The sequence below is a fragment of the Scyliorhinus torazame genome, chromosome 1 (assembly GCF_047496885.1).
Source record: "Scyliorhinus torazame isolate Kashiwa2021f chromosome 1, sScyTor2.1, whole genome shotgun sequence".
NCBI lineage: Eukaryota > Metazoa > Chordata > Chondrichthyes > Carcharhiniformes > Scyliorhinidae > Scyliorhinus > Scyliorhinus torazame.
In genome coordinates, this window is record NC_092707.1 from 398,601,960 (window position 1) to 398,625,607 (window position 23,648).

The window sequence follows — 23,648 nt, forward strand, 5'->3', positions numbered from 1 at the left end:
CTGGCACGTCTCCGCGGGTTAAGCACGCTGGAAGTCAAGGGTGTTCAACTGCGCCTTGAGCGCCAGTGGATGTCAGGATTTGGTTCGGGTGAAGTTGGGCCGTGTGTGAGGGGCCTGCACAGCTGCGAATCCTGGGCGGAGAATGGCTCTGATAGGTGGAACAAGAAGCTCATTGATGGACAGGTAATTTCCACGACATAGTTCTGGACATTCTCAGGTTTATCCTCCATTTCTGTTGCGGAATCTATCAGGGGTGATACCATGCGTTTGTTTCTTTTGTGAAAATGAGCTGATATAGTTTTGTATTGGTAGCAATACGGAATGGTGATGTTTCCTTGTTGTTTAATGGTTAATGTGATATGAGGTTACGTCGTTGATTTTCAAATCTTTGCTACTGTTGATCATTTAATGAGCAAATATTCTCAAATGAATTTCTGTGAGGAGCTGTGCCATACCTTAGGTGGGTGTTACTGCCCAGTGTCCCAATCAGACTGTGAGGCCGGGACACTTTGCCTGAACACTGGAGGTCTCGACCCTGCAGGGACAGCAGCCAAACGATCGAACATCCCGGATCTGGGCTGCAGCACTGGAGATAATCCCGCGATCAGAGAGTGGTCACTTCCCCTCTCCAATTCCTTACAGGTATCACATTATGGATGATATTGCAGCTGCCCTCGCCATGCTGGTGGCAGTCCAGACGGGCAGAAGGCGGCAGCAACGTCGACAGAGGCTTGATGTGGCAGCCCATGTGCAGGGGTCCAACCCGTACCCTGAGGACTGAGCTGCTCATCAGGCCAGGGAGGGACCCAGAGGGGGAGGTCAGTGATGGCCGAAGGTGTACAGGTATCGCTGGTCTTTCGAACAGCTGACAAACAGCACGTGCTGCAGGAGGCTCCGCCTCAACAAGGGGATGGTGCGGCACCTGTGCCATGCCCTTGCGGACTTAGCACCACGTGGAGGAGGAGGATACCCGTTCCCAGTGACCATCAAGGTCACCGCAGCCCTTTTATGCCTCAGGTTCATTCCAGGGCTCGAGCAGGGACTTGTGTGGCATCTCACAAGCTACAGCCCACAGGTGCACCTGTGAAGTCATGGATGCCCTGTTTGCCCAGGCAGCAGACTGTATAAACTTTGACCTGGACCAAGCCCAACAAGATGCCCAGGAAACAGGATACTCCGCCATGCCCCAGGTCCAGGGGGTAATATATGGCACACATGGCCCCTTGATGCACCGGGCAGTCCAGGAGCGCCCTTCATTAACAGGAAAGGGTTCCACCCCATGAACGTTTAACTTGTGTGCGACCACCACCTCAAGATCATGCACGTGTGTGCACATCAGCTACATCCTGGGGCACTCAGAGATACCCGGCGTCTTCTAGGGACACCCCAGGATGACCACTTGGCTCTTGGGCACCCGCTTAGGACCTGGCTAACGACGCCAGTGCGGAGGCCGGCGACTGATGCGGAGACCCGATACAAAGAAGCCCATGCGGCCACCCGGGCTGTCAATGAGCAGTGCGTCGGACTCCTCAAGATGCATCAGCATCTGTGTGGTGCTCACCAGGTTGCGTCCCAGAAGCCTGTCCACTACTTTCGTCCACCGAGGTGTGTGTATCTGCATTAGTGGAGGATGGGGATGACAGCTGTGATGCCCCAATGGTGGCTTCCTCGGAGCGCTCCTCCAAGGTGTTCTCTTGGAAGACCGGAGGGGTGGGCATCCCAGATGGGCCGGCGCCATCACATGGTGTTCCAGCGGGATAATGGTCATACGGCCAGTGGGAGGGAAGGGTCATCATGCTGGCATGAACAACTCACATGTGACCGGTCATCTGGGTGGTGGTCGGTGGATACGCATCTCTGCGGCTCAGGCCAAACTCAACGCCGGTGACCAATCAGTCCTCGGCCACCCCAGCAACCTCCAGGGCACGTCGGGGGTGAGGGCTCCGATGTTCGGCACCCCGCTGCCCACCTGGGCCCTTTCCTGCCTGTTGTGTGTAACAGCTCCTGCGGGACAAAGAAAGGGCATTGTGAGACGCATGTTTCATGTGGGGCTATAGCAGGGTTCAGGGCATGGGCACCGTTGATGGGCATGGGTGGGGTGCTCAGGTATGTGCTAGGGTGTGCTGGGGCACATGCGTGGTATTGTGCTGGGGGGTGCGGTGCCAACCGCAGAGTCACGGGGAAGGGGGTGGCAGGCGGGGCCGGTGCCATGGAGCCGTGCTAACTCACCCGTTCAGCCCAGTGGACGTCGCTTAGCTTCTTGCGGCACTGGGTGACGGTCCTCGTGGTGACACTTCCCGCACTGACGGCCGCTGCCACAGCCTCGCAGGCGGCACTGGCTACCCTGCGGCTGATCCTCCGACCCCCTCGGGGGCACATGGTCTCCCTTCTGGACCCCTCCACATCCAACATTCGGGCCAGGGTTTCATCACCGAAACATGGTCTGGTTTGCACGGTGGCATGGCTGCGTGCTGTCTGGGGTTTGCTCAGCGTGAACGGTTTGAGAGCAGCTTCCCCTTGTAGCGTGGAGCTGCGTGGATTCATTGCTGGCATGAATCCTGTGGGAATCAATAAGTGCCCTAATTAACGTTAGATATCGGTGACGGCCTCGCTGGGTCATCCATCAGGAAACACCCGACAGTTCCCACTCGTTATCACACTTACAAACCTTTCCGTTAGATCGCGCCCAGCATGTCTGACTGTGCAGCACTCGCTCAGTACTGAAAGGTTGTTCTCACCAGAGCAGAGAAGGCTAAGAGGAGATTTGATAGAGGTGTTTGAAATCATCTTGCGTTGGGGAAAGTAAGAAAAATGAAATAATTTCTAATGGCTGGAATGGTCACTGAGAGTTATCATTGAATCATAGAAGTTACAGTGCAGAAGGAGGCCATTCGGCCCATCGAGTCTGCACCGGCCCTTACAAAAAGCACCCTACTGAAGCCCACGTACCTACCCTATCCCCGTAACCCAGTAACCCCCACTTAACAGTTTTTGGACACAAAGGGCAATTTAGCGTGGCCAATCCACCTAACCTGCACATCTTTGGACTGTGGGAGGAAACCGGAGCATCCGGAGGCAACCCACGCACACACGGGGAGAAGGTGCAGACTCCGCACAGACAGTGACCCAAGCGAGAATCGAACCTGGGACCCTGGAGCTGTTCACAGCTTTAAGGTGACTGGATGAAAAAAAAAATGACATGAGAGAAAAGATTTTCATGTACCAAGTGGTTGGGATGTAATATGCACTGCATGGTGCATGGTATGGGACATGGTCAAATATTCCAGAGGGAATTGAAAAAGAACTTGAAGCAGGACAATTGGCAGAGATTTGTGGGACTAATAATAACAATTGCTTATTGTCACAAATAGGATTCAGTGAAGTTACTGTGAAAAGCCCCTGGACTATTGGGCTACCCTCCAGTCACAGAGTAACGTGGTTGACTCTGAACCAACCTCTGAACTGGCTGGTCAAGCCACTTGGTTCAAGTAGCCATAAACAAATGCTAGATGCCCGCATCCGTCAAAGAGTTTTTATAAACCTCCTCCAAAAGGCCTCCTCCTGTGCTATTAGTTGAGTCGATATTTGCATGTCGACTCTCGATTATGTATTCAACTCTCTGAAGTGGGGTTCAGGTAAGATCTTCTAACTCAAGGAGCTGTCACTGAGCCAAGCCCCTGTCACCACTCCCCAAAGCCTTCCTCATCCGTGGGTTTCCTCCGGGTGCACCGGTTTCCTCCCACAGTCTAAAGATGTGCAGGTTAGGTGGATTGACCATGCTAAATTGCCCTTGGTATCCAAAAAGGCGAGGAGGGGTTATTGGGTTACAGGGATAGGGTGGAATCAGAGAATTTACAGTTCAGAAGGAGGCCATTCGGCCCATCGAGACTGCACCGGCTCTTGGAAAGAGCACCCCATTTAAACCCACACTTCTAACCTATCCCCAGAATCCAGTAACCCCAACTAACCTTTTTGGACTCTAAGGGAAATTTAGCATGGCCAATCCACCTAACTCGCACATCTTTGGACTGTGGGAGGAAACCGGAGCACCCGGAGGAAACCCACGCAGACACGGGGAGAACGTGCAGACTCCGCACAGACAGTGACCCAACCTGGGAATCGAACCTGGGACCCTGGAGCTGTGGAGCAACTGTGCTAACCACTGTGCTACCATGCTGGCTAGTGAGGGCTTAAGTGGGTCGGTGCAGACTGGATGGGCCAAATGGCCTCCTTCTACACTGTATGTTCTATGTTCTATCCCATCCTTCACAAGTCATCTGATCCTTTCAGATTGAAGTTGCCATTTCGGGCTTGTTTGATTTGATGGTAGTATTGCTTAAGCTGAGCCTCGCTCTGTCTCATACACAGGGCACAGCTGGCAAAGGAACCTTCACAGGGAAGGTCCTCATTTCAATTTAAGGACTATGTTGAGTTATATGCTTCCTCTATGGTTAATTAGCATCCTTGAACATTGGACTCTGGTTTAGAGGTTCATTCCCCTTTTCAGGATTTGAGAACATTATGTAAGATGACATTCCAGTGCTGTAGTGAGGGAGCACTGCATTGTCAGAGGTGCTGCTTTTGAAATGAAACATCATCTTGAAGCTGTCCTTTTAAATGGATGTGGAAGATACACTCGGAGTAGATCGGGCGAATTCCCCCATGCTTAGTGTTTCGTATTGAGTTTGGGGTTTCTGTCGGGTTTGCCTGTTACCCTGAGAATGCTACCATTCACTCTTTTCTCAAAACCAATTCTTGTTTAGTTACGGTCTAGGTATACACCGGGACTCACAGCGAGATTATACTTCTGCTTCACACCAGGTCTCAGTCATGTTCCATCAACGTTGAGGATAACTGTCATATGCTGGTGATATCACTAGACTGGCAATCCAGACTAACGCTCTGGAGACAAAGGTTCAAATCCCACCGCCGCAGCTGGTGGAATTGAAATTCAATTAATAAATCTGGATTTAAAAGGTTGTCTTGATAATGGTGACCACGTAACAACCCATCCGGTTCACTAATGTCCTGTAGAGATGGAAATCTGCCACTCTTACTCAGCCTGGCCTCCATAGGACCGTGACTCCAGATCCACAGCAAGGTGGTTGACTGTTAATTGATGTCCATTCAGGGCTGATTATGGATGGACAGCAAACACAGGGTTTGCCAGTGACCCCACATCTCCTGACGGAATAGGTAAAAGATGGTTGCACCAGTATCAGGTAGCCAAAAAGCTAACCCTTTGGGCGGGATTCTCCGCCGGCGGGATGCTCCGTTTTGCTGGCAGTCCGGGGGTTTCCCGACGACGTGGGGCTGCCCAAAGTGGGAAACCCCATTGACCGGCCGGCAAAACGGAGCATCCCGCCGGCGAGTCGAGGCTGAAAAGCGGCGGAGCGGAGAGTACAGCCGTTTACTTTCCATAACTCTCAAACTCCACCATGAAAGCAGGCTAACCGGCCATTCATCTAATCTGCTCTTCATGGGATCCTGCTGTGTACAGCCCTGAAATGAAATGAAAATCGCTTATTGTCACAAGTAGGCTTCAAATGAAGTTACTGTGAAAAGCCCCTAGTCGCCACATTCCGGCGCCTGTTCGGGGAGGCTGGAATTGAACCGTGCTGCTGGCCTGCCTTGGTGTGCTTTAAAAGCCAGCGATTTAGCCCTGTGCTAAACCAGCCCCTGCCGATATAACAACAGTGACCGCATCTTTGAAAAGTAATTAATTGGTTATGAAGCATTTGGCATATACCCTGGGTGTGATAAATGGAAATCTGTTTGTTCTTTCAATATGCCACTTTCTGCTCTGGTCCTTTGGGCTTCTACCTGTCAAGTGAAAAACAAGAATATTGGGATAAATCATTTATTATTCACCAGACCAGCCAACAATATTCAGCGTGCAAACGCAGCAAAACATTTTAAAATGCTATGCAATAGTTGACATCAATAAGTTTTAATTGGTGTCATAAAACCTCTTAATGTCACGTCCTTTGGTGGCTTTTAAAAAGTCAAATTTAATAAATTCCTGTTAGAAAACACAGGGTTTTGCTCATTAGCTTCCCTTTTGTCACAATCACTGTCATATGAAACAGTATTCACATCATAAAATATTTATTTCTACCAGTGGATCTCCCCCGGTGTTGCTCCTGGGCAGTCTAGGGATCTGGAGGATGTCTCCGATAACTGCAGCTCCTTGTACCTGTAGCTGTGGTCAGTAAATTGCCTGTAAGTTTCAGAGTGCAGGTGAACCCCCAGCCCCCCGCCCCCCCCCCCCCCCCGATACCTTTTACAAAATAGATGAACTGCATCTGCAACAGAGTGTGCACTTTAACTGGGGTTGCCTCTAGTACCTCTCCTGGCGAACCTCTCATATAATTGCCCCAGAACGTCAGGGCAAAGCAAATTTATCTTTGTGCATTAGTGATGCTTGTAGGCTTTGAACAAGAGGGACATGATGCCTCTGGCCTGTTGAAAGCAGAATGGACAGCCAGATGGCAAGGTTAAAAGGGTAGGTTTTCAGAGTGGTAGAAAGTGGGACGTGGGGGTCCCACAAGAATTAGCGCTAGGACTGATGTCGTTCATAATTTATATTAACGATTTAGACTATGGAACCGGACACATTTCCAAATTTGCCAACGCCACCATTCTGGGCAATACCGAGGAGGACTGTGAGAACTGACAAGACATAGAATCATAGAATTTACAGTGCAGAAGGAGGCCATTCGGCCCATCGAGTCTGGACCGGCTCTTGGAAAGAGCACCCAACCCAAGGTCAACACCTCCACCCTATTCCCATAACCCAGTAACCCCACCCAACACTAAGGGCAATTTTGGACACTAAAGGCAATTTATCATGGCCAATCCACCTAACCTGCACATCTTTGGACTGTGGGAGGAAACCGGAGCACCCGGAGTAAACCCACACAGACACGGGGAGAACGTGCAGACTCCGCACAGACAGTGACCCAAGCCGGAATCGAACCTGGGACCCTGGAGCTGTGAAGCAATTGTGCTATCCACAATGCTACCGTGCTGCCCTTCAATAAGTTTGTAGAATTTAAAACAGAGATGGGGAGGAATTTCTTCAGCCAGAGGGTGGTGAATCTGTGGAACTCTTTGCCGCAGAAGGCTGTGGAGGCCAAATCACCGGAGTGCCTTGAAGTCAGAGATAGATAGCTTTTTGATCAATAAGGGGGTCAGAGGTTATGGGGAGAAGGCAGGAGAATGGGGATGAGAAAAATATCGGCCTTGATTGAATGGTGGAGCAGACTCGATGGGCCGAGTGGCCTAATTCTGCTCCTATGTCTTATGTTCTTATGGGCACACAATTGCCGAGTGAATTTTGACAGAGGTTAAGTGTGAGGTATCACATTTTGGTAAGAAAAATAAGGAAGTCATTTATCTGTGCCCGCCAGGATCTGCAGACAAACCCACAGTTAAAAACAAAATTATTCCCCTCGTATTCCAGCTACATAAATAAATAAACCTGGGGATATAATGGTCCAAGTTATAGAAATAAACAACCACTTGATTGCCGTTTCCTCAAAAGGTTCAAAAGTTTATATTTTATTTTGTTTTGGTTTTTGACACAAGGAGATAGGGCCGATTTTAACTTGCTGCAAGGACAGCAAGCTGTCATCTGCCCGATAGTTTTTTTTATTCGTTCATGGGATGTTTTGGACGCCAGCATTTATTGCCCATCCCTAATTGCTCTTGAGGGGGGCAGTTAAGAGGGAACCACATTGCTGTGGGTCCGGAATCACGTGTAGGCCAGACCAGGTAAGGACGGCAGATTTCCTTCCCTAAAGGACGGGACAGTGAACCAGATGGGTTGTCCTGACAATCAGCAATAGTTTCATGGTCATCATTAGATTTTTAATTCCAGACATTTTATTGGGTTTAATTTCCACCACCTGCTGTGGTGGGATTCGAACCCAAATCATTATCCTGGGTTTCTGCTCTTTTACCATCCCCCTCCTGCCCTTGCTTCTCATGCTGGACATGTTTTGTTTCCATGTCTCCCCCCCGCCCCCCTCACTCCCCTATGAATGAATGAAATTTGCTTATTGTCACAAGTAGGCTTCAAACGAAGTTACTATGAAAAGCCCCTAGTCGCCACATTCCGGCGCCTGTTCGGGGACGCTGTTACGGGAATCGAACCGTGCTGCTAGCCTGCCTGGGTCTGCTTTCAAAGCCAGCGATTTAGCCCTGTGCTAAACAGCCCCAGTATCTGCCCTCCCCCCCCCCCCCCCCCACCCCGCCCTGCCACCCACCGCTCTTCCTTGTTGTGTCGTGGCTACCCCCTCCTGTTCTTTGGCTTCATAGTTGTTGGCTACCAACAGGTCTTGGAACAACTGAGTGAATGGTTCCCATGTTTTGTGGAAGACCTCTTCCGCCCTTCGGATGCTGAATTTGATTTTCTCCATTTGGAGAGATTCTGACAGGTCGGACAGCCAGTCTGCAGCTTTGGGTGGTGCTGCTGACCGCCAGCCGAGCAGGAGTCTCCGGCCGACGATTAGGGAGGCAAAGACAAGGGCGTCACCCTCCTCCCCATGAAGAGCTCTGGGTGTTCTGAGACCCCGAAGACTGTCACTCTCGGGCACGGCTCCACCCTCAGCCCCACCTCTTTGGACATTGCCTCGAAGAAGGCTGTCCAGAACCTCAGCAAGTCTGGGGCAAGACCAGAACATGTGGGTGTGATTGGCCGGGCCTCCTTGACACCGTTCACATCTATCCTCCACCTCTGGGAAGAACCTGCTCACTTGGGTTCTGGTTAGGTGAGCTCCGTGTACCACTTTTAGCTGCGTTATGTGGAGGTAGAGTTGACCCTGTGCAGTGCTTTGCACAAGAGTCCTCACCAATTTCAAACCCCAAGTCCTCCTCCCACTTCTCCCTCATCTCGTGCAGTTGGGTGTTCGCCCCCGTAGCAGTTTCCCGTACATGTCACCACAGTTCCCTTTCCCTGGGGTTTCCGTGCCCAACAGGTCCTCTAGCAGTGATTGTCTTGGTGGTCGTGGATACGTCCTTGTTTCCTTTTGTAGGAGGTTTTTGCGTTGTAGGTACCTAATTCGTTGCCCCCAGTCAGCTGGAATCTTTCTGTCAGCTCTTTGAGGGTTGTTAATCTATTGTTGGTGTAAAAGTCCCTGACGGTCAGGCCTCCCCCCCGTCCTGTCTTCACCTTTTAAAGGTGGGGTCCATAGTTGCCGGCGTGAACCTGTGGTTGTTGCAGATGGGGGCTCTACTGGACATTTCGGCCAACCCGAAATGCTGTTGCAGTTGGCTCCACGACTGGAGTGTTGGTACCACCACTGGGCTAGTTGAATATTTATTAGTAGGGGATGGAAATGCTGCCATGGCCAGGGCCCGGAGGGAGGTCCCTCTGCAGGAGTCCTCCTCCATAAGCATCCACCCGGCTTCTGGCTTCTTTATCCCCCCATTACCCTCTCTCTGCGGTCGCTGCCCAGTGATAATATTGCAGGTTTGGGAGGGCAAGGCCCCCCATGGATCTCATTCTCTGCAGTATTCTCTTTGGCATCCTTGAGTTCCATCCACGCTCCTTTGGTGTCAGTTGTGGCTCAGTTGGTATCTTGTTTCATCCCAAGGAGGAGGAAACACACTGGGGCTGGTTTAGCACAGTGGGCTAAATAGCTGGCTTGTAATGCAGCATAATGCCAGCAGCACGGGTTCAATTCCCGTACCGGCCTCCCCGAACAGGTGCCGGAATGTGGCGACTAGGGGCTTGTCACAGTAACTTCATTGAAGCCTACTTGTGACAATAAGCGATTATTATTATTATTATTACATGCTAAGGGGAGGACAAGGCGTCCATGGCTGACATGGGAAGTCAAGGACAGCATAAAAGCTAAAGAAAGAGTATACAAAGTGGCGAGAATTAGTGGGAAGCCAGTGGATTGGGAAGCCTCTAAAAGCAAGCAGAGGACAACCAAAAAAGCAATAAGGGGAGAGAAGATGAAGTATGAGTGCAAGCTAGCTAGTATTATAAAGGAAGATAGGAAGAGTTGTTTTCAATATATAAAAGGTAAGAGAGAGGCAAAAATAGACATTGGACCACAGGAAATGTGGCTGGAGAAGTAATAATGGGAAATAAAGAAATTGCAGATGAACTGAATAGTTACTTTGCATCAGTCTTCACGGTGGAAGACACCAGTGGGATGCCAGAGCTCCAGGAGAACCAGGGGGCAGATGTGAATGCAGTGACCATTACTAAGGAGAAGGTTCTGGGAAACTGAAAGGTCTGAAGGTGGATAAATCACCTGAACCAGATTGACTACACCCTAGGGTTCTAAAAGAGATAGCTGAGGAAATTGTGGAGGCATTGGTGATGATCTTTCAGGAATCACTGGAGGCAGGAAGGGTCCCAGAGGACTGGAAAGTAGCTAATGTAACACCCCTGTTTAAGAAGGGAGGGAGGCAGAAGACGGGAAATTTTAGGCCAGTTAATCTGACTTCGGCCGTTGGTAAGATTTTAGAATCGATTATTAAAGATGACGTGCTGGGTCGGAGAATCGCCGGGGGGCGGCGTGAATCCCGCCCCGCCGCCCCGCCGGCAGCTGCCAAATTCTCCGGCGCCGGGGTTTTGGCAGGGGCGGGAATTGCGCGTGCCGGTCGGCGGCTGCTGGCAGCGGCGCCCCCCCCCCGGTGATTCTCCGACCCGCGATGGGCCAAGCGGCAGCTCGTTTTCGCCCGGTGCCGCCGGCGTAAATCAAACCAGGTCCCTATCGGCGGGACCTGGCTCTACGGGCGGCCTGCAGCGTCCTTGGGGGGAGCGTGGGGGGATCTGGCCCCGGGGGGGTTCTCCCATGGTGGCCTGGCCCGCGATTGGGGCCCACCGATGCATGGGCGGGCCTGTGCCGTGGGGGCACTCTTTCCCTCCGCGCCGGCTGCTGTCAACCTCCGCCATGGCGCTCCTGCGCATGAGGCAACTCGTGCCGGCCGGCCGAGGCCCTTTGGCGCCAATTGGCGTGGCGCCAAGCCCTTTTGCGCCGGCTGGCACGGCGCCAACCCCGCCGTCCTAGCCCCTGAAGATGCGGAGGATTCCGCACCTTACGGGCGGCCCGACGCCGGAGTGGTTCACGCCACTCCTCGCCGCCGGTACGGCCCGCCCCGCCGGGTAGGGGAGAATCCCGCCCGAGATCGCGGAGTACTTGGAAGTGCATGATAAAATGGGACTGAGTCAGCCCGGCTTCGTCAAGAGGAGGTCATGTCTGACAAATATGTTAGTGTTCTTTGAGGAAGTAACAAGGAAGTTAGACAAAGGAGAACCAGTGGACGTGATTTATTTAGATTTCCAGAAGGCCTTCGACAAGGTGCCGCATAGGAGACTGTGGTGAGTTCAAGTCCTGCTCCAAAGACTCGAGCATGAATCCAGTGTAGCACTGGGAGTGCTGAACTGTTGGAGGTGCAGTCTTTCTGATGAGATGTTGAACTGAGACCTTGTCTGCCCTCTCAGGCGGACTTAAAATATTCCCGACACTATTGCGAAGAGGAGCAGGGGAGTTATCCCTGGTGTCCTGGTCAGTATTTACCCCTCAATCAACATCACAAGAAATGATTTCCCGGTCATCATCATAGAACCGTGTGCTGTGTGCAATTAGCTCCCATTTAACTATTACAAAAGATAACACTTCAAAAAGGTTCATTACGAGATGGTGGCATAGTAGCAGCGTCACTGATCTAGTTATCTAGAGGTCCAGGCTAACAGCAACATTTGGGTTCAAATCCCATCACGGCAGGTATTTAAATTCAATTAATAAATCTGGAATGGAAAGCTAGTCTAGCATCGATTGTTGTAAAAATCCACCTGGTTCACTAATGTCCTTCAGGGAAGGAAATCTGCCGTCCTTACCCGGTCTGGCCTACATGTGACTCCAGATCCACAGCAATGTGCTTGATTCTTAACTCCCCTCTGAAATGGCCCAGCAAGCTATTCCATTCAAGGACAATTCGGGATGGGCATTAAATACTGACCTTGCTGGTGATACCACATCCCATGATAGAATGGAAAAAAGACTTTGGGAAGTCAGGGTGCTCATGGATAAGTGCTATATAAATGCAATTTTTTCTTTGTAAAACAGGCAGTGTAATGGGCACCTTTTCCCTTTGGTCAGGTCTTCCACAGTTCAGAAATTGCTTTAAATTTTATTTCTGACCGTACCGTTTTGCCACACGTTACAGATTGAAAGATTTCTTTTGTTGCTTCAACACAACAGAACTGTAGTCGTCTGCAGGAAACCCAGCAGCCAATTTGTACACAGCAAGCTCCCACAAAATAACAATTTGATGATCAGTTAACCTGTTTTTATGATGTTTATTTTGTGGGATAAACATTGGGCAGGACTCTGGGGATAACTCCCCTGCCCTTCTTCAAAATGGTGCCATAGGATGTTTTACAACAGCTTGAGGAAGCGATGGGATCTCAGTTTACTGTCTCTCAGGCACCACCTCCGGCAGCAAGGGCAGCATTAGTTCAGTGGGCTGTCACCATCCTCACATCCCAGAGTGGAGCTATGTACCCACAACGTTCTGACCTCTAGGTGAACGCGGCTCCCCCACTAAACCACTGCTGAAATGATGCTCGAAGAACATGATTAGCAGCTACACATCTCAGTTCATCGCTATGGTTTCCATCTCTCTGCGCAGAGCAAAAGCTGCAGCATTTATCCAAAGTCATCGGCATGCCAAAACTAGAGCCCCGATTTATGTAGTGAGAGAAAATCAGGAGGGTTGGGGGGGGGGGGGGGGGGAATCTGGGTAGCACGGTGGTTAGCACAGTTGCTTCACAGCTCCAGGGGCCCAGGTTTGATTCCCGGCTTGGGTCACTGTCTGTGCGGAGTCTGCACATTCTCCCCGTGTGTGCGTGGGTTTCCTCCGGGTGCTCCGGTTTCCTCCCACAGTCCAAAGATGTGCAGGTTAGGTGGATTGGCCATGATAAATTGCTTGTAGTGTCCATGAAGGTTGGTTGGGGTTACTGGGTTACGGGGATAGGGTGGAGGCGTGGGCTTAAGTAGGGTGCTCTTTCCAAGGGCTGGTGCAGACTCAAAGGGCCAAATGGCCTCCTTCTGCACTGTAAATTCTATGATTCCCGTGGGCAGGAGTCCGGTGCTGGCAGGAAAAGAGAATTCCGGCCATTGTCTGTGCATAGTCTTATCTTCAAATAACGAACCCACATTATTGTTCTACCAATCCTGGTTTCATGCTTGGTATTGCTGTGATTAATAGAAGAACGTAACATTGTCCAGATGATTTTGACTGCCCATGCGATATTCACTGGAAAAGTAAGATTAAAATTGCTTCTAACTGTTCCAGAAGGAGAATCCACAGATGTCTGCAGACTCCTGCTGCCAGACATGGAATTCTAGGAAGCTCAGCTGTTTACTCCGAGAGTGACAGCCTTAACATGCACTGTGCCAACTCTACATTATCAATGTGATTAATGGTAGCAGAGGAAGGCAGCAAAAATTGGAGAAGAATTTAAAGAGCAAGGTGCCAGGCCTGCGAATTAAGGAAATGCAGCCTGGAAAAACAAACTGAGAAAAATAGATGCGCAAGTTAATAATAATCTTTATTATTATCACAAGTAGACTTACATTAACACTGCAATGAAGTTACTGTGAAAATCCCCTAGTCGCCATATTCCGGCGACTGTTTTGGTACACGGAGGGAGAATTCAGAATGTCCAATTCACCTAACAAGCACATCTTTCGGGACTTGTGGGAGGAAACCGGAGCGCCCGGAGGAAACCCACGCAGACACGGGGAGAATGTGCAGACTCCGCACAGACAGTCACCCAAGCCGGGTCCCTGGCGCTGAGAAGCAACAGTGCTAACCACCGTGCTAACCGTCTGAATCCAGCAACAACTCAAGATGTTGTGAGTTAAAATCCTGCCGTTTTGCAAACTGAGGAACAAAAGTCAACATATGCGATAACCTGTGGGCAGGCACCACAAAAATAACCTTGAAAACTGCTGAATTGTTGCAAAAGAAACCAATTGCTTCACTCATGTCATTCAGGGGAAAGAAGCCTGTCGCCTCTGGCCCAGGAGACATGTGACTCCAGTCCTCTTCCGTGGTTGAGTGTTAATGCCCCAGGGATGGGCAATTAGCACTGCTATTCAAAGAATCAAAAAAAGGTCAGTTGACTGGAGGATATTTTTCTCTCGATTATGTTCAGCTATTGTTTTAATGCTAATTTTTAACCTTTGAAAGAACCAACTCTTTAAACACAATCTGATGAAAAGCCTGAAATGTTTTTCCCCTTCTCACTTGAAGGGGGTCTTGGGGTTGTGTGCATGTAAAATCCAGCAGGTTGCCTTTCCGCTGCCTACCCTACAGCTCTGTGGTAAACCACTGTATTGTATTGTATTGTTGTATTGCTACAGGCCTGGGCTTGTCCCTGCTGGCTCCGAACCACTGTAGTATATAATATGTGTATTGTGGTAAACTGCCACTGTATTATATGTAATGTGGTAAACCACTGCCTGCTGGCTCCGCCTCCCCTCGGGCTCGGTATAAAGGTGGCTGGTCTCCGCCGCTGCCCCCGTTCGGGATCCGAGGCCAAGAGCTTTCTGTTTAGTTTATTAAAGCCTCAGTTATGTTCACTGCTCGTCTTGCGTTCATTGATGGCACATCAATTTAATAAACTAAACATCTAAGATGAATTCATGAAACATTACTGAGCCTCGACTTCCAATGCCACCTCCAAAGCCTTCCTTTAAAGTTTGGTGGACCCTTGCCCCCCTCACCGTCTGCAGCCTCGCGACCCTTAAGCTCTTTGCTAACCTCACCCCGGACTGTAAGCCTGTCGCCACTAGGAGCAGAAGATACAGTGCCCGGGACAGGGCCTTTATCAGGTCGGAGGTCCAGCGACTTCTACGAGAGGGGATCATTGAGGATAGTACCAGCCCCAGGAGAGCCCAAGTGGTGGTCGTCAAGACTGGGGAGAAGCACTGGATGGTCATTGACTACAGTCAGACCATCAACCGGTACACGCAGCTCGATGCGTGCCCCCTCCTCCGCATATCTGACATGGTCAACCAGATTGCCAGTATCGAGTCTTCTCCACAGTTGACTTGACGTCCGCGTACCACCAGCTCCCTATCCGCCCGGAGGACCACCAATACACTACCTTCGAGGCAGATGGCTGCCTCTACCACTTCCTCAGGGTTCCCTTTGGCGTCACCAATGGGGTCTCGGTCTTCCAACGAGAAATGGACCGAATGGTTGACCAGTACGGGTTGCGGGCCACGTTCATGTACTTAGATAATGTCACCATCTGCGGCCATGACCAGCAGGACCATGACGAAAACCTCCGGCACTTCCTCCACATTGCTAAACTCCTGAACCTCACCTACAATAAGGAAAAATGTGTTTTCCGCATAACCTGCCTAGCCATCCTTGGCTACGTTGTGGAAAAAGGAGTCCTAGGGCCCAACCCCGACCGCATGCGCCCCCTCATGGAACACCCCCTCCCCACTGCCCCAAGTCCCTGAAGAGATGCCTGGGGTTCTTCTCTCACTATGCCCAGTGGGTCCCTAATTATGCGGCAAGGCCCGTCCACTTATTAAATCCCCTGACGGCTGAGGCCGCCTGGCTTTCAACCGCATCAAGGCAGATATTGCCAAAGCCGCGATGCACGCTGTGGATGAGTCCATTCCGTTCCAGGTGGAGAGCGATGCGTCGGACTTTGCTCTGGCCGCTACCCTCAACCAGGCGGGCAGGCCCGTGGCTTTCTTCTCCCGCACCCTTCAGGCCTCCGAAATTCGACACTACTCTGCCGGAAAGGAAGCCCAAGCCATTGTAGAAGCTGTGCGACGTTGGAGGCATTACCTGGCCGGCAGGCGATTCACTCTCCTCACTGACCAACGGTTGGTTGCCTTCGTGTTTAACAATACTCAGCGGGGCAAAATCAAGAACGACAAGATTCTGAGGTGGAGGATCGAGCTCTCCACCTACAAATACGAGATCTTGTACCGACCGGGGAAGCTCAATGAGCCCCCAGATGCCCTATCCCATGGTACATGTGGCAGCGCACAAGTAGACCGACTTCGGGCCCTCCACAATGACCTCTGTCACCCTGGGGTCACCCGTTGTTTTCATTTTGTCAAGGCTCGCAACCTGCCTTACTCCATCGAGGAGGTCAGGACCGTGACCAGGGACTGCCAGGTCTGCGCGGAGTGCAAACCGTACTTCTATTGGCCAGACAGAACACACCTGGTAAAGGCCTCTCGCCCCTTTGAGCGCCTCAGCATCGACTTCAAAGGGCCCCTCCCCTCCACTGACCGTAACGTGGACTTCCTCAACATTGTTGACGAATACTCAAGATTCCCCTTTGCCATCCCATGCCCCGACATGACCTCTGCCACCGTCATCAAGGCCCTGCACAGTATCTTTACCTTGTTTGGTTTCCCCACCTACATCCACAGCGACCGGGGTTCCTCCTTCATGAGCGATGATTTGCATCAGTTCCTGCTTAGCAAGGGCATCGCCTCTAGCAGGACGACCAGCTACAACCCCCGGGGCAACAGACAGGTGGAGAGGGAGAACGCGATGGTCTGGAAGGCCTTCCTCCTGGCCCTACGGTCCAGACGTCTCCCAGTCTCCCACTGGCAGGAGGTCCTCCCCAATGTGCTCCACTCCATCCGGTTGCTCCTGTGCACTGCCACCGAGACCCTTCACGAACGTATGTTAGCCTTCCTGGCTGACAGTCCCAGCGCCCGTCCTCCTCCGGAAGCATGCGAGGAGTCATAAATCAGATCCCCTCGTCGAGAAGGTCTTGCTCCTCCATGCCAATCCACAATATGCCTACGTGGCACATCATGACGGGCGACAGGACACAGTCTCCCTCCGGGATTTGGCACCCGCAGGTTCCCCAGCGCCCATCACCACCACCCCCGATCCTACACCGTCACCCTCCACCACTACCCAGCTACCTCAAGATCTGGCACCCGCAGGCCCACCGGCGACCATCACCACCACCCCTGCCCGCACACCGCCCCCCCTCCACCGACTCAACTATTGGATGAAGAAGAGGACGACACGCTCCCGGACGCACAGGTCTCGGCACCGGTGCCCACACCACAGCCGGGACTGAGGCGATCACGGCGGAAGGTCAAGGCCCCCGACAGACTTGATCTTTGAGTCCAATTCACCCCCGCTGGACTCTTTTTTAACAGGGGGTGAATGTGGTAAACCACTGTATTGTATGGTACTGTTGTATTGTTACATGCCTGGGCTTGTCCCTGCTGGCTCCGAACCACTGTGGTATATAATATGTGTGTTGTGGCAAACTGCCACTGTAGTATATGGTAAACCACTGCCTGCTGGCTCCGCCTCCCCTCGGGCTTGGTATAAAGGTGGCTGGTCTCCGCCGCTGCCCCAATTCGGGATCCAGGGCCAGGAGGATTTCAGTGTAGTTTATTAAAGCCTCAGTTACGTTCACTGCTCGTCTCGTGTTCATTGATGTCACATCAAACTGCTAACTCGGAGTGGTGGTGAAGGGGATTGCGAGCCAGTCCGCTCTTGGGTCTACTGAGGCCCTTAAGTGGCTAATTAATGGCTTCATCCCACGTCCACTGCTATTTTATTCAGGCCAGGGGGAGGCCCATGCCATGTGGGGAAACTTCGGAACTTTAGATGCGTGGACTGGTGTCAGGCCAGGAGGGGGTGGGGGCAACCTCCTTTGTGGATATCTAGGGGCTAAATCGCTGGCTTTGAAAGCAGACCAAGGCAGGCCAGCAGCGTGGATTCAATTCCCGTACCAGCCTTCCCGAACAGGCGCCGGAATGTGGCGACTAGGGGCTTTTCACAGTAACTTCATTTGAAGCCTACTTGTGACAATGAGCGATTTTCATCTCATTTCATTTCCTCAGCCCATCGGAAGCACACCCCCTCCCCAAGATCACCCTTCTCCTTTTATCCCCCCCCCTGCATCCCTGGCCTCTCAAATGCAGAATCTCACACCCTTACCCCACTTGTCGAGGCCTGCCGGATTGACCCCAGTGAAAAAGTTCTCCTTATCTCCATTCCCCCTCAACTTTGCTTGGTTTTCGGTCCCAGCGATGATCTCCATTCGGGACTGCCTGTAGTCCCAGCAGTGGCCACCATTCCCGCTTGGCGCTGCTGAGACCCACGGTGCCGCTGGTCATCCAAGTGGCTGGCAGATATCTAAAGCAGGATTTCCTGACCTTGCGGAGTGGAAATCCTGCCTCCAGCCGATTCACAGGCAAAGCGAGCAGCTGAATGACAGCGGGGCAGTCCTTGTTCCTTTGGGCGGCAGGCCATAAAATACAGCCCAGCAGCTCTATTCCTCTCTCCACAGATCCTGTCGGACCCGCTTAGTATTTCCAGCATTTTCTGTTTCAACCTGAAATCATTTTCCGTTATCAGATCACAATGTAGCTTGCAAGTCGTTTGGTGCCGTGGCATCTTTCCTTACGTGAATTACTCTAGTTTATAAGAAAGACCAGTTGTTGTTTTGTTTGTGCATGGCGGCACAGTGGTTAGCACTGCTGCTTCACAGCATCGGGGACCTGGGTTCAATTGCAACCTCGGGTGCCGAGGTGGGGTTGCTCTTTGGGAGAGCCGGTGCAGACTTGATGGGCCAAATGGCCTGCTTCTGCACTGTGGGGATCCTCTGATTCCTGTGCCAGCCAAGCCCTTGATGCTGTTTCGGTTCTTGAGTCGGGCTGATGGGCAGAAAGATAACTCTTACTCACTGAGGTCATCACTAAGTTTAGACCTGGCATTCACTCCAGCATTCTATAACGGGAGACAAAATGACGCTTAAGAACAGCAATTGGTTAAGTTTTGGCGACATACCTTTTCCCCCATGATGAAGTTAAAATTAGACTTGAGCTAAATCAGTGGGGGTAGAAAGAGGTGACATGCCCAACGAAATCTACGACCAAAATCACTTGAAAAATATTAGCAGATAGTGAATGGATGCTTTTTAAAAAAATTAGTGAAGTATTTAACAATGTCAATCGGAATAAAATTCTGGGTCGAGGTGAATGAAAATGACATACTTTCACTCCTGGCCGAAACGTTAGTGAGCATAATTAAAGATCTCAAAGCTTCATCACAGTAAGAATGAAAGTAAGCAGTTACAGATGAGACTTCTGTGCCAGACCATTGGGTGCAAGGGGATTGCTGTAGGAGGAGGATGGTGAGGGGGGAGTGACATAACGGAGTACAGTCCCTTACTGCAGGCTCTGCCCCAGTCTGCAGGAGTACTGCACAACATCAATCTGCCCCAGCATCATGTACACCGACCTATCATAGTGTTAGATCTTGGAGCGGTTATAGCGCAAACTAGGTCATAGAATCCCGACAGTGCAAAGGAAGGCCATTCGGCCTCCACCACTCTCTCAGACAGTGCTTTCCAGATCCTAACCACTCGCTGTGTGAATCTGTCTCCATCACACACACACACAGAGTACGTTCCAGGTCCTAACCACTCAGGCAGTGGATGAGGGGCGACCTGATAGAGGTCTACAATATTATGAGGGGCATAGACAGAGTGGATAGTCAGAGGCTTTTTCCCAGGGTAGAGGGGTCAATGACTAGGGGGCATAGGTTTAAGGTGCGAGGGGCAAGGTTTAGAGGAGAAGTACGAGGCAAGTTTTTTGCACAGAGGGTAGTGGGTGCCTGGAACTCGCTACCGGAGGAAGCAGGGACGATAGTGACATTTAAGGGGCATCTTGGCAAATACATGAATAGGATGTGGATAGAGGGATACGGACCCAGGAAGTGTAGAGGATTTTAGTTTAGATGGGCAGCATGGTCGGCACAGGCTTGGCGGGCCGAAGGGCCTTTTCCTGTGCTGTACCTTTCTTTGTTCTTTGTTCTTTGTTCAGTACATTCTAGATTCTAACCACTCGCTGTGTGAGTCTGCCTCGACCACACTTTCAAACAGTGTATTCCTGATCCTAACCACTCGCTGTGTGAATCTGTCTCCACCACACTCTCAGACAGTACATTCCAGATCCTAACCACTCGCTGTGTGAATCTGTCTCCACCACACTCTCAGACAGTACATTCCAGATCCTAACCACTCGCTGTGTGAATCTGTCTCCACCACACTCTCAGACAGTGCATTCCAGATCCTAACCACTCGCTGTGTGAATCTGTCTCCACCACACTCTCAGACAGTGCATTCCAGATCCTAACCACTCGCTGTGTGAATCTGTCTCCACCACACTCTCAGACAGTGCATTCCAGATCCTAACCACTCGCTGTGTGAAACTGCCTCCACCACAGTCTCAAACAGTGCATTCCAGATCCTAACCACTCGCTGTGTGAATCTGTCTCCACCACACACTCAGACAGTGCATTCCAGATCCTAACCACTCGCTGTGTGAATCTGTCTCCACCAGACTCTCAGACAGTGCATTCCAGATACTAACCCACTCACTGTGTGAATCTGTCTCCACCACACTCTCAGACAGTACATTCCAGATCCTAACCACTCGCTGTGTGAATCTGCCTCCACCACACTCACAGACAGTACATTCCAGATATGAACCACTCACTGAGTGAAGCTGCCTCTACCACACTCACAGACAGTACATTCCAAATCCTAACCACTCGCTGTGTGAATCTGTCTCCACCACACTCTCAGACAGTGCATTCCAGATCCTAACCACTCGCTGTGTGAATCTGTCTCCACCACACTCTCAGACAGTGCATTCCAGATCCTAACCACTCGCTGTGTGAATCTGTCTCCACCAGACTCTCAGACAGTGCATTCCAGATACTAACCCACTCACTGTGTGAATCTGTCTCCACCTCACTCTCAGACAGTACATTCCAGATCCTAACCACTCGCTGTGTGAATCTGCCTCCACCACACTCACAGACAGTACATTCCAGATATGAACCACTCACTGAGTGAAGCTGCCTCTACCACACTCACAGACAGTACATTCCAAATCCGAACCACTCGCTGTGTGAATCTGCCTCCACCACACTCTCAGACAGTGTATTCGAGATCCTAACCGCTCGCTGTGTGAATCTGCCTCCACCACACTCTCAGAGAGTACATTCATGACTCTAACCACTCGCTGTGTGAATCTGCCTCCACCACACTCACAGACAGTACATTCCAGATCCTAACCACTCGCTGTGGAATCTGTCTCCACCACACTCAGACAGTACATTTCAGATCCTAACCACTCGCTGTGTGAATCTGTCTCTACCACACTCACAGAAAGTACATTCCAGATCCTAACCACTCGCTGTGTGAATCTGTCTCCACCACACTCTCAGACAGTACATTTCAGATCCTAACCACTCGCTGTGTGAATCTGTCTCTACCACACTCACAGAAAGTACATTCCAGATCCTAACCACTCGCTATGTGAATCTGCCTCCACCACACTCTCAGACAGTACATTCCAGATTCTAACCACTCGCTGTGAGAATCTGTCGCCACCACACTCTCAGACAGTACATTCCAGATCCTAACCACTCGCTGTGTGAATCTGTCTCCACCACACTCTCAGACAGTACATTCCAGATCCTAACCACTCGATGTGTGAATCTGTCTCCACCACACTCTCAGACAGTACATTCCAGATCCTAACCACTCGCTGTGTGGATCTGCCTCCACCACACTCTCAGACAGTGCATTCCAGATCCTAACCACTCGTTGTCTGAATCTGTCTACACCACACTCTCAGACAGTACATTCCAGATCCTAACCACTCGCTGTGTGAATCTGCCTCCACCACACTCACAGACAGTACATTCCAGATATGAACCACTCACTGAGTGAAGCTGCCTCTACCACACTCACAGACAGTACATTCCAAATCCGAACCACTCGCTGTGTGAATCTGCCTCCACCACACTCTCAGTCAGTGTATTTGAGATCCTAACCGCTCGCTGTGTGAATCTGCCTCCACCACACTCACAGACAGTGCATTCCAGATCCTAACCACTCGCTGTGTGAATCTGCCCCACCACACTCTCAGACAGTACATTCCAGATCCTAACCACTCGCTGTGTGAATCTGTCTCCACCACACTCTCAGACAGTACATTCCAGATCCTAACCACTCGCTGTGTGAATCTATCTCCACCACACTCTCAGACAGTGCATTCCAGATCATAACCACTCGCTGTGTGAATCTGTCCCCACCACACTCTCAGAAAGTGCATTCCAGATCGTAACCACTCGCTGTGTGAATCTGTCACCACCGCACTCTCAGACAGTGTATTCCGGATCCTAACCACTCGCTGTGTGAATCTGCCTCCACCACACTCTCAGACAGTGCATTCCAGATCCTAACCACTCGCTGTGTGAATCTGCCTCCACCACTCACAGACAGTACATTCCAGATCCTAACCACTCGATGTGTGAATCTGTCTCCGCCGCACTCTCAGACAGTACATTCCAGATCCTAACCACTCGCTGTGTGAATCTGTCTCCTCCACACTCTCAGACAGTGCATTCCAGATCCTAACCACTCGATGTGTGAATCTGTCTCCGCCGCACTCTCAGACGGTGCATTCCAGATCCTAACCACTGTGTGAATCTGTCTCCACTGCACTCTCAGAAAGTGCATTCCAGATCCTAACCACTCGCTGTGTGAATCTACCTCCACCACACTCTCAGACAGTGCATTCCAGATCCTAACCACTCGCTGTGTGAATCTACCTCCACCACACTCTCAGACAGTACATTCCAGATCCTAACCACTCGCTGTGTGAATCTGCCTCCAGCACACTCTCAGACAGTGCATTCCAGATCCGAACCACTCGCCGTGCAAAATAAAAACCTTTCCTCGTGTCGCCTCTGATCAGCTTAACTCGGTGTCCTCAGGGTATCGATTCTTCCACCAATGGGAACTGTTCCTCTCCCTCTACTCTGCCCCGAGCCCTCATGATTTTGTCCACTTCTATCAATTCTCCTCTCCAATCCTCACTTCTCTAAAGGTAACAGCCGCAGCTTCTCCAGTCCATTCATGTCACTGTAGTCTCTTTCACCCGCAGATCCTCTGCCCCCTTCATCCCCTTGGCAGCAGGCGGGCCTCGCACTTTTACCAGCTGTGCTCGCTTCCAGCGCGGGCTTTGAAAGGCCTGCCTGAGAATGCCAGCCTCTGCCTACCGGAGTCCACATCGACCCCACAGCCCTCTGCTGCCAGCAGCTGCAATGTGCTGATCGCGCGTGTGATCAGCGGGCATTGTTTGACTCCTCCGCGCAGGGAGTCCAGGGGCTGCTCGCCACCGCACTGCATACCAATCTTGTTGTCTCGCTTTGTTCCAGAGCAGCGGGCGGCCCACAGATGACACGCTGCCCATTTCTTTCCTGAAGAGTCTGAAAGCCTTGAGCAGAAAACACCTGCTGCCCAACCGCAACTGCGAAATGGCAGATCACAGCCGCAGCCAAACTCACAGCCTCTCCTCCGCAAACCGCCCCCCCCCCACCCTGCCACCACTCCCTTCCCCATCTCCGGAAAACATAAAGTAACTTCTCACTCCATCTCAATTAACAATCCACGCCTGAACGGCCCTATCAAGACCGTGCTTTGTTGTCAGTTTCAATGACATGTGCAATTACAGTTCGACTCAATTGCACACATTGGCTAATATTATCTCGTTAATTAGCCTCGAGTGGCAAAGGTTTTTTTC

At 51.2% G+C, this 23,648-nt stretch overlaps 1 long non-coding RNA gene across 1 annotated transcript in view; it reads right to left on the reverse strand.

Annotated features, from left to right (window-relative positions):
* The window catches only part of LOC140410307 (uncharacterized), a 40,574-nt gene extending 17,185 nt beyond the window's left edge, over positions 1-23,389 (reverse strand). The window contains exons 1-2 of the long non-coding RNA XR_011940616.1: positions 23,257-23,389; positions 5,750-5,823 (exon numbers count right to left, since the gene is read on the reverse strand). This is a non-coding gene — a long non-coding RNA (uncharacterized lncRNA). The remainder of the gene's footprint in view (positions 1-5,749; positions 5,824-23,256) is intronic.
* Positions 23,390-23,648: the final 259 nt, after the last annotated feature.